The sequence below is a fragment of the Phalacrocorax aristotelis genome, chromosome 7, assembly GCF_949628215.1.
Source record: "Phalacrocorax aristotelis chromosome 7, bGulAri2.1, whole genome shotgun sequence".
In the NCBI taxonomy this organism is placed as follows: domain Eukaryota; kingdom Metazoa; phylum Chordata; class Aves; order Suliformes; family Phalacrocoracidae; genus Phalacrocorax; species Phalacrocorax aristotelis.
Window position 1 is genome coordinate 28,137,549 of NC_134282.1, and position 11,004 is coordinate 28,148,552.

An 11,004-nucleotide genomic window follows, 5' to 3' on the forward strand; every position below is an offset into this window, starting at 1 on the left:
GTATGGCCCTGCAGATATCACACAGGTAAATCTGAAGAAGAATCTCCAAGAATGGACATTCTTGGATTACATACCATATACTAGCTGTCGTATACCAATTAATTTTGGAAGGGCTCTCGGGCTCCAGTCCAGCCTCTTACTCAGAACAGAGTCAGCACTGAATTCATACCAGTTTTCTCAGGGCATTGTCAGTCGGGTCATAGAAGTCTACAGTGACAGAGTGTAGCAGACCTTCCCCAGCCCCTGCTTCAGTGCCTGACTGGCCTCCCAGGGAAACTAATTTCCCTCCCACCCCTTCTGTTAAGTAGCAGTCTGCCCTGTTTCAGTTTAGGACAACTGCCTCTTGTCCTCTGGCTATGCACTTCAGTAATGAGAGGTCAGCGAGGAGACAGACAGGCTCTTCAGTACCAGAAAGCAGCTATTTGGGGTGTCCCCAAAGTCTTCTCCAGGCTAACAAAGATAAAGGCCAGCCCTTCAGCCTCTCATCTTGGAGCAAGTGCTCCAGCCCCTCACCATCATGCTATCCACCCTCATCATCATGCTATCCACCCTCATCATGATGTCCCAGTCTGGCTACAACTGTACAGTAAGAGATCCTGTCAAAAGTCCTTGCCCAAGTCAAGGTAGATGACATCCACTGCTCTTCTGTCATCCACAGAACTAGCAATCATTAGAAGAACTATCATCGTTAGAAGGCACCGAGGTTGGTCACACATGATTTATCTTTGGTTAATCTCTGCTAGCTATTCCCAATCACCTTCCCCTTCATGTGCCCAAAAAAGGCATCCAAGACTTGCTCCACAGTTTTCTTCAGAGACCAAATTGAGACTGACAGCCTTACAGCCCCCAGATTATCCTCCCTGCTCTTCTTGTGGGTGGATGTAATGCCAGCCTTTCCCCTATCATCAGGGATCTCCCCTGACCTCCATGACCTTTCAGAGACAATAGTGGCCTTGCTATGACACCTGCCAGCCCTCTCAGCACACTTGGGTCATCCTGTCTGGTCCCCCAGACTGTATGAGTCAAACTTGCTCAGTGACTGCACCCAGTGACTCGTCCTCCATTCCTGGTAGCCCCTCTCCTTGAACCCTACCTCTAGGCACAAAGGCCTGGGAGATCTTGTCAGCAAAGACCAAGGCAGGGAAGGCATCAAGTACCTTGGCCCACATCCCACCTAGCATGAGATTGTTTCAGCCTGTGAAGTTTCCAGCCCCCAGCCAGAGTAACTGCAAGATGTTAGCCGCATTCCTGCCTAGCTGTGAGATAGCTGCTCCTCTGCAGCAGCCAAATAGGCACTTGACACTCCCCAGTCAGGCTCAGTCAAAAACCTAGAAGCGTAGGTTCTCCCTGGTCATGAAATAGCCCAAGGAGGAAACAGGCAGCAGGGGATCTTCAAAGCAAAAACCTCCACTGTCCCTCAGTGGGAAATACTTGTATGCTGCAGGTTGGTTTAGTATCATTCAGGCTGGCTACAATAGCTCCTTCATTAAAAAGAAATGTTAAGAGCAATTCTACAACTTTAGAAATTATAATGACCACTATTCAGAACATGGGCAGAACATGCAAAAAGGTTAGAAACCTGCATTCTGGGAAGAGAGAGGTTTCGAGAAGATCTCATTCTGGAAGAAAAATTGGTGCACCTCAACAGCATGGCAATTAGCATGGTTACTAGAAGCAAAAAGGCATTCTTCAAATAGTTGAAGTTCTGCCCAATAGAGGAGTATAGGGGACCACAGAATTGTAAACTGTTGCAGGTTACATGTAAAAAACAGAGTGAAGAGGCTGAAAGAGCTGAAGAGCTTTTAGAAACAACTTGCCAGAAGTATGAAAACTAGTAAATTCTTTTTCAAATACATGAGGGAAAAGAAGCATGCCAGAGAATCTGGCAGTGAGACAAATCAAGATTAAAAGGATTACTTGGAGACTATATAACCATTGCAGGAAAAAAAAAATTTTTTTTTACATCTGAATTCACTGCAAAGGAACTTGTAAAGATTTCTGTGCCAAAAAAATTGTTATTTGATGAATGGATACATTGGAAGTCCTGTTTCACCCTGAAGAGTAGAAGATTAAGTTATAGAACAAATCATTAACACTAATACTACAGGTCTCCAGGACCAAACTGTTTTCACTTCAGTGTAGTAATTCAGAGATTAACTAGTTTAAATATCAAGTCTCTTGCTAAAAACTCATATGGCAGGTAGCTATTGCAGTGCCATTTTCTAAGGCAGGAACTAAGAGATTTAATAGAACTATAAACCTGTAAATCCAATATGAATTTTGAAGCAAGTAGCAAAAAGACCCCACAAAACCCAAAACCAAACCAACCCAACAAAACACTACACCAAAACCCACACCCAACCAAAAACTGGTATTAGTGAACACGGAAACAAACAGGACATACTGGGGAGGGGTCAACACAGGTTTTGTACAGAAATTCATGCTGTGCTGATCTAGTGGCACTATTTACTGAAGTCAAACATATGCAAGAGAGATTCAGTTCATATAATTACTAGGATTTCCAGAAGCCTTCGAGAATGTCACTTACTAGAAGCTTTTGAAACTAAGTTGTCATTGGATGAAAATAAAGGTCCTGGCGTGAATGAACAGGGCTTTTTAGGAAAGAAAGAATAAAAAGCAAGTTTTCACAGTGAAACAATTTTACCAGCAAGTCCCATAGGACTCTTGAGCTGAACATCATCCATTCCTTGAGCTGGGACCTATTCTGTTCATCACAACTGTGAAAGATCTGGAAAAGGGACTTAGTAAAAACAACCCCAAGAATACATACATGTTGGACCCTTTAGCCGTCTGTTACCAAAAGGAACAAGTTCACAATACCTCTGCGGAAACAACAGCTCAATTTTCAATAGTGGTGAAAAAGCAAACTAAAAATTAGTAATTATTACAAAAGAGAACAAAACAGAAAACACATTATGTCACAGAATACCTCTATGGGAAATCTACATCTCTAATACTGCATGCACTTCTGGTCTTCTGTCACACTTTGTGCCCCACTCTTGAAAATGAGACACACGCGTATGATTTTTTGTATTCCCTAGTGTATATGCATACACATACATACACCCAGAGAGAGAAAAGAACAGAGTTGATTGAGAGTATGAAGTGACTTCTAGAAAAGAAGCAAACGAATAGTCCTCAGCCTGGAAAAGGGAGAGCTGGGGTAGGACGATGGACACCTGCAAAATCAGGAGTGGCATGAAAGGGGTGGCTGGGCATTGACTCTTCACCAGCTACTCCAACACAAGCATTGCAGGCTTCAGCTGGAACAGGCAGATGGATGATCTGTTACAAACAAAGAGGTACTTCTCCATACCACATGGCTGAACTACGGTACTGCTTACCACAGGGTGCCCTGTGTGCCAAAGGGTTGGGAAAGCACCTGGACAAATCAATGGAGGAGAAATCTATCTAAGGCTATACAATGCAAAGGTGTCGCTGCTGTCTTTGGGAGGTCCCTGAGACACAAATTGCTGGGAGACTATGCTAGGAAGATAACACTATACGCTTGCAATATTAGAGTTCCCTACATATTTGTCATCATCCACTTTGGGAAGCAGGAGACTTGTTCTGACACAGTTGTTCTTACAGTCCTATGTTGTTAGAATTGTTAAGTTAGTGCAACAGAAAGCAAAAATTCTCCAGGCAGTTTCTCAAGAAGACCCTGCAATGCAATTTAGTGAAAGAGGAGAAAGGATTTCGAGACCAAATCCAGTTACAGGAGGACTTCAAACCATGAGAAAAGAGTCTCCTGCTATTCAGTTTTTCCATATTTGGTCAAATAGTAGTTTGTGCATATTTTTGGTAAACAGAAGTAATCAGTAAAAACCAATTCCATCATCAATTTGTATTCCTGTAAGAAACAGCCCAAGGTCATCAGTGTCAGTTGATTTGTAAAGGTGGTATAACTCAGGTGTATAAGAGGTAGATTCTTGTTCCCAGAAAAGTATACAGTAGCATTCTCACTAAACCCAAATGAAACTGGAATGCATGCAGAGCTGAACCAGTATTTCCACATTAGCAGTTTGGCTCAGCATCAGCTTGCATATTTAGTGCTAATCCCACATCATCTCTGCTTTGTGCTGTTCCAAACCGAACTGAAGTGAAAGTCCTGTTCTGACAAAACTCCTGCACTCCAGAAGCCCGGGTGCTGAACCAACTCACAACTCACACCAGAGATGAGCTGGGGACTCACTCACAAAAATAAGCAGACCTCAGACAAGATACAAAGCCAAAACTGGATTTGTAGATACTGAAGCCAGAAGTGACTGCTGTGATCATGTCAGACACGCTGTACAACATGAGATTGTCTCAGTAAGATATTCTCTGAATTGCATATTTTAATCAACTATCAAACACTGGTATTACATTGATTAAAAAAAAAAAAGGATAACTTTATATTCTTTGTCTGATATAGTGAAATAATCAGTCTGTACTGCTTTTTAAAAAAAGTCTGTCAGAAGACCTCTGAGTGAAGATAAGGTGTTTGTCAGGGGAGTAACTACAAAGTCTCTATTGAAAACAGCAGTTGTAGTCTTCCAGCTTCAAAACAAGAAAAAGCAGCAATGAGATTAACAATCTATCTGTCATCAGGCAGAAGATTTTCCATTATAGAACACCAGAAATGCTTTGGACAAAGAAAAGCTGTACAGAGGACATACGGTTCTAAGAAGTCACCTTCAGGAAGTCACAGTAATACTTATTTGTCTGGATGGGGAATGAGGCAGTCAAGGAAACAAGTGAGACCAGTGTTTTCCAGCAGTTTTTCTATCCCACTTACAACTAAGACCCAAAGGAGAGAAGTCAGAATATCCCTGCTTTAACAACAATAATAATAATAATAATAATAAAACAAACTACCAAGATAAAAATTATCTATTTATTCAAAGAGGGGCTTCCTGCATGAGCTTCTGTAGTACTTCTCAACCTCACAGCTCAGTGAGCAGTTGGGAAGATGACCAAAGAGGAAGGGAACGATGTCTCTGGAAGCAAACGGAATGGCCAGCTCTCATGCAAATGCAGAATTTGCTCACACACACACCCCCTCCCCCCCCCCCAAATCATTACAATTGAATAAGCTGTCCAAATTAATTTTGGGCTCTTGCTATGTGATTTGGAAAGAGCCATCATCCTGAGCTGGCTAGCATGTGTAAGAGCTAGAATGGGAGTAAAATGGTACTATGTCTGAATTGAAAGAGGAACTGAGATTTTCCTGGCGTGCAAAGAAAACAACGAGAACCCCCATCTTAAACAAGCAACAGTTGATTTTGGATGTATGGTACTATATCCAGGGGTGGGGAGCGGGGAAGGCTGGAAGAACTTTAATTAATTTGTTTGGCAACACCATAAAAAAAAAGCAACAGCTTCAGTGAGGAGATGGACTGCTGTGAGCTCTATCAATACCCTTCTGCATCTAACTTGCATGCTGGAAATCTGTTTTGTGACACTCTTGAAAGGTAAGTTAAACAGATTTTTTACCTTAGCGACAATATAAAGTCCACTCACATAGTTCATGTAAATACCACCACAAGGAAAAAATAACTGAAAAGGGTACTTTTGTAAATATAAAGTAGATCAACAAGAACATGTCTAGTACCTGGTAAAAGCTCTCAGGTTGAGTTCTGGAAAAAAAGGAGGAATCCATCTCATCTGACAGAACTTAAGAGTTGTATGGATCAGCCCCGTGACTTCTGCTTATACCTACACAATTTAATAACAACAGGAGGAACTTGATTACCAGAGATCTAATATGATATGCAGAATGCATGACCATACTTGATGCTGATTCAAACAGAACAATTATTAGGCCAGGCATGCTCGCACAGCTGGAGAAAAGCTATTGCAGCTACACCCACTACCCTGTTACAAATTGGTGAAGCACTGGGAGAACTAAAGGAGAAAGCTGTGCTGAATAATAAACACGGGGGAACATGTGCTATAAATTCAGCCTATGAAAATTCCCTTTAAACATATCACCCAAACAAAGTAAGTGAATTGGGGGTGACTGGCTTGTAGAAAACAAGCAGCAAAACCTATAACAATAGTGACTTGGTGGTTTTTGTACTGAGATCCCAGGGACCTTAACGTTGTTGGGGAATATTAATTCTCAAGTCCTTGTGAACCCAACACAGAAATAGATTCTTGTTTATTTGCTGGGTGTTTCTGAAAAGCAGCAGATAGTGGAAAAAAAAAAACAAACCAAAAAAAAACCAAACCAAAAGACCCACAACCAACCAACATACCCTGTATAGTTGCAAAGCACTGGTGGACCTAACAAACAATGTTATAAAACTGTTTGTACAGCACTGTGTACCTCTATGTTCAACAACAGCGTAAGAAGCTTTCTGGCTTAGAACCGGGAAATCCTCTGCACCAGTAAAGATACAACTTGTGCTGCACTACTGCAGATCTCAAGCCTGATAATGTAGATGCATTTCCTTCACCACCACCACCCCCACAAAAGGCTACTTGCAAAAATAGACTCAAATAAAAAGGCAGGAATTGGCTTCTTCATATGTGAATGTGTATTTGATGAGAGGGCCATCACAGCTGCTCCAGTAGTCTGTAAAAATGGGATGTCACTAGATGTGGCATTGTAGGCATGAACTTCTCAAATCAAAGATAACAGTTCTCAGAGAAAGATCCTGATACAATATTAGTAAGCAACTGGAATACCTTTTAGAAGATGTGGCCACTCTGGAATAACGTATGAAAATACTTTTGAACACAGAGGGGAAAAACCTGTTAAAATGGGAAAGTCTACACTTCATTTGTAAATATAAAATGAAGCAAACCCAATGGACTGGGTTTTTATTTTTACTAGGATTCTGAAGCCATGTCACAGTTGAGCCCCCCCCTTGGACCTTTGGGATTACAAAACTAAAAGGATAATTCTATGAGACAAAATGCAGGGAGAATTAAAAATAAAAAAGGCACAGACAAGTTAATTGATGCAGCTTGTATTGCAGGAGAGGTCCCTGCAGCTCTGTCTCATCAGGATGGCAACAAAGGTGAGCAGGTAGCCATGGACCACTTAACAGAAAGGCCCTCAGGCCTTGCAGAGTAATGCTAATAATCTTCAGTTCCTTCTGATTGCTTTGTGGCAAAATTTGGTCTTTGTCTTTCTTAGAAGCTGTGGGAAGGTTTGTTGGTTTTCCTTTCCTCCATAGTCACTGTGATTCTGTGTTTATTAGTGTTTGATTTGTTTTATTAATGAATTAACAACATCAGCCCAGAAAACACAAGAACCCCTGACTATGTTAGAACTGTTACAGTTGTTCCAGTCCTATCCTGCCTCCCTTTCCATGATATTCAAAATGTAAGGACAGGCAGGGAAACACACATTGAGTCAAAGAAGGAAGCAATTAGAAGCAAGTTTGCCATTGGCATTTGTCCTTTATCTGTCTGAGGGGAAAAACCAAACAAACCCCACAGCAAAAGAAAAAAAACCCACCAGTTCCTTCATGCCCAAGCTTTCAGAGGCAGTACACGTGGTAACTAATGTTTTTTTTCTTCTCAGTTGATAACTTTCTCTTAAAGATACAGCACTGTAGGAATTACATGCTTTAAGATGTACCACTTCCACAAGAGAAGGATCTCTTGACACAGGGCGCTCTTTCATCACTTCATGTTCTATATAATATAAAGAACCATCCGTTGAGATCTACATGGTTATTCTGTTCAAGTGCTGTAGTAAAGAATCAAAAACTTAAAGATATTGTCCAAGAACTCTGGACATTAATGCAGATATTTGTGTTTGGCAGAATTCATAGGCCGTATTCTAACCTAATCTGAATGAAATGTCCAGTTCTTCCCAAATGCAGCCATGAGCAGAAGGATGATAGGAATTAAAAAATGAAATAACATCCGTATTCTACCCTTATTCAAATTCATTTTCCACTGAAAAAGATAAAGGGATGTAAATCAAAAGATTGGCACACAAATCAGGCTGTAAGTGACTGAACTGATCCACAACCGCAATCATCTGAGGGTCAGTCAGACAGACAACCCTACTGCAGTTAACTTACAAGTAGTCTGTAACCTCCAGGTTGAAAAGAAGACACTTGTTTTCTGTCCAACAGCAACGAATTTGGTATGTTGAAACAGCACCAGGTTTGAAATGTTTAACTGATTTTCAGGCACAAGGAAAGCACATGAAAAACTTTTTGCCCAAGGGGTTGTGGGTTTGGCTTTTGTTTTTTTTTTTTTTTTAGTACTATTTGCATTAAGTTTTCTAAACAAGTGTCCCATTGTTCCTCTTTTAGAAGACCAACCGACCTCCCTCTTCTAGATCTCTGCAAATACTAGTTCTTCTTTACCAGTTTGAAGTAGAGCCTTTGCTTCCTACATAGGTCTCTTAAAATGGTCTCCCAAGGCCGGTGGGTTCAGGGAGGCAAAAGACACAATACAGAAGTAGAAATAAAACCACAGCACTTGGAATGCAAGAGGAATCGCACAATAAGCCCTTTTTTCTGCTATTCTCCCAGCAGAGGAGAGGGGATGGTGACTGAAGGTTACTTCCACTGGCATGTAAAATAGTTTATTGCATGTTTCAGGGCTTGTTCAATATTAAGCACATACCACTGCCTGGAGAGGTAGAAGAGCACTGAGAACACTTGCACCACAAGGCTTTTAGTATCAGGGAGCAGCAAAACTGGCTACGGCGCAGGGGAAGATGATCCAGGTGCAGTATTTGTCACCAACAAGAAACAAAGTGCCACAGCACCTGGGCAAGAAGAGCAGAGCAGGTCCAGCAGCAGCAGTAACAAGGGTGAACCCAGCAACTACCAGACATCCACAGCAATGAAGCAGGTCCAAGGTCAAAGCATGAAGCCAGCAGGCCAGGCACAGCATAGCTCAGGAAAAGGCACGGTCTTATGTATAAAGGGAGCTCCTAAGGCACAGCAGAGAGGGCCCAGGTGAAACTTCTCAGAGCTTGGCTGTTTCTCAGCAGTCTGATCCAAGGTCACACAGCTGTACCACATCAGAGCTGGCCTGATGCACAGACAGGCAGCGGAACCCCTGAGGGCAGGGGAAAAGGTTGCAGAGCCTATCGGTGCACTCAAGACTGTAATATTTAGGCTTACCACTCTATTTGTCCTAGTGATCACAAACAGCTGAGGAGCTCACCCAATCTGTTTGGATAGCGGGACTCGTTCTCCAAAATAATGATACTGATAGACTAGAGGAAACAATCAACAGAAGCAGGAAAAATTATATCTGCTTCTTGGACTGCACTATAAGAAATATTGACCCTCAGGTCAAGGGTCTGACAAGATGAAAAGTCAAATTCAGACAGCCAGCAACAGTGAAAAAAAAAAAGGCTTTGTCTGGTCAAAAGGGTATGACCCAGTCAGTCTTGCTACTCTTGCCACTTCGTGTTCAATTTTTCAATAATTACCATAATTTTAAAGAGTAGGATTTATTTGCCATTCTAGAGAGTTTATATTCTCTGTCCTGCTAGAATTGCAGTTGTTCTTACATGGAATCCAAACCTACTCATTCAGCTCTATCAGGGAACATAACAACAATGCAGGCTAATGCTGTGAATGGGGATATTGAGGTTTGGTCCTGGAAAACTAGAGATTGCAACTGCTGAACGCAGCTTGTGCACGATACCCCAGAGGAGTATATCCCAGGAAGTAGACAAAACTAGTAAAACTCTCTGGATGTCAGGTGACAAGTTAGCTCCTTGCACAACAGCCAGAGCGGCGTGAGATACAGTTGGGAGGGGTTGAGATGAGAGTGTTCAGGACACTCTTTGGAGTTTGTCAGAGGGTGTGATACAGGGGGGTGTGTATGAGAGTGTGTGCTTGGTGGGAAGCTGCTTGACTGTTATGTCAGTTTGTTGGCTCAGTTCAGCACATGTTTATGGCAGTCAGCTGGAGAAGGAATTGGACATTTTAGAGGCAATGTACATGTAGGCTTAGAGTGAGAATGAAGATGCTGTGCCACTAAATGCAGTCAGGGTAGGGACTGAATGTGTGCAAGGAGTCATGGTCTGGAGATGTCATACTGAGCGTTTGCCGGGAGGTCAAAGGGAGATGGGGGTGTTGTAGGTATGTGTGTTAATATGGGAGATGCACTGAGTGAATGCACAGGGGCTGTACGTGGGGTGTGTGAAAACAGTGTCAGGCAGGGAATGAGCTGTACAACTTGATAAGGACCAGAAGTGCTAAATGTGTATTTGCATTCAAGACCCAAGTTCCTGTGTTTTGTACACATGATCATTTTGAGTTGGGCTGGAAAGCTGTGGGGGGCTCATGAAAAGAACAAGGAACAGAAAGATACAGGTGAAACTTCATGGTGAGTTTAACATGGGCAACTCTAGGTGAACACAGAGAGGGACAAGTGAGAAAAAGGAGGGGTTCTATGAGACAGAGGCCACAGAGGAGCAGGGAGAGGGCTGCCTCGATGGCACCAGTAGCGCTGCAACACAAGACCTGGAAGTGAGTGGAATGGCAATTTCTTTCAGTGGTGCTTACAGTGGAAATACCAGAAGTTCCTGCCATATGTCCCCAGTGATCTAAAACCTGGAAAAGGTAAAAAATCCCTCCTGCACCAATGTCTTGGTCATACCTGCCCCAAGCCTGTAGATCCACTGCTATGTTATACATTGTGGTCTCCAGAGCACAGGTAAGTCAACTTGTGACAAAATTCCATCTACAAGGCCGCATATGGGCAGCTTGTGTTCAGTGGGGCTCCCAGACCGCATCTGAGCAGGGTGTGCGCTGCAACTCCTGTGCCAGATCTCCCGAGAACCTCGCGGGCCCTGCAGCTCTCTCCCTTTGGAGGTGGGCACAGCAGACGTGCTCCAAGCTGGGTGGAAGGGGCACCCGGAGCCTGGAAGCCAGCGGGAAGCCTGAAGCGTTTGACAGGCCTGGCGGCGGGTTCCAGGATGGTTTAAGGTAGAGGCGGGGTCCGATTCCTCAGCTTGAGGAGGTGAGTGGGAAGGCGTTCGCCATGACGGAAACGCGAAGCAGC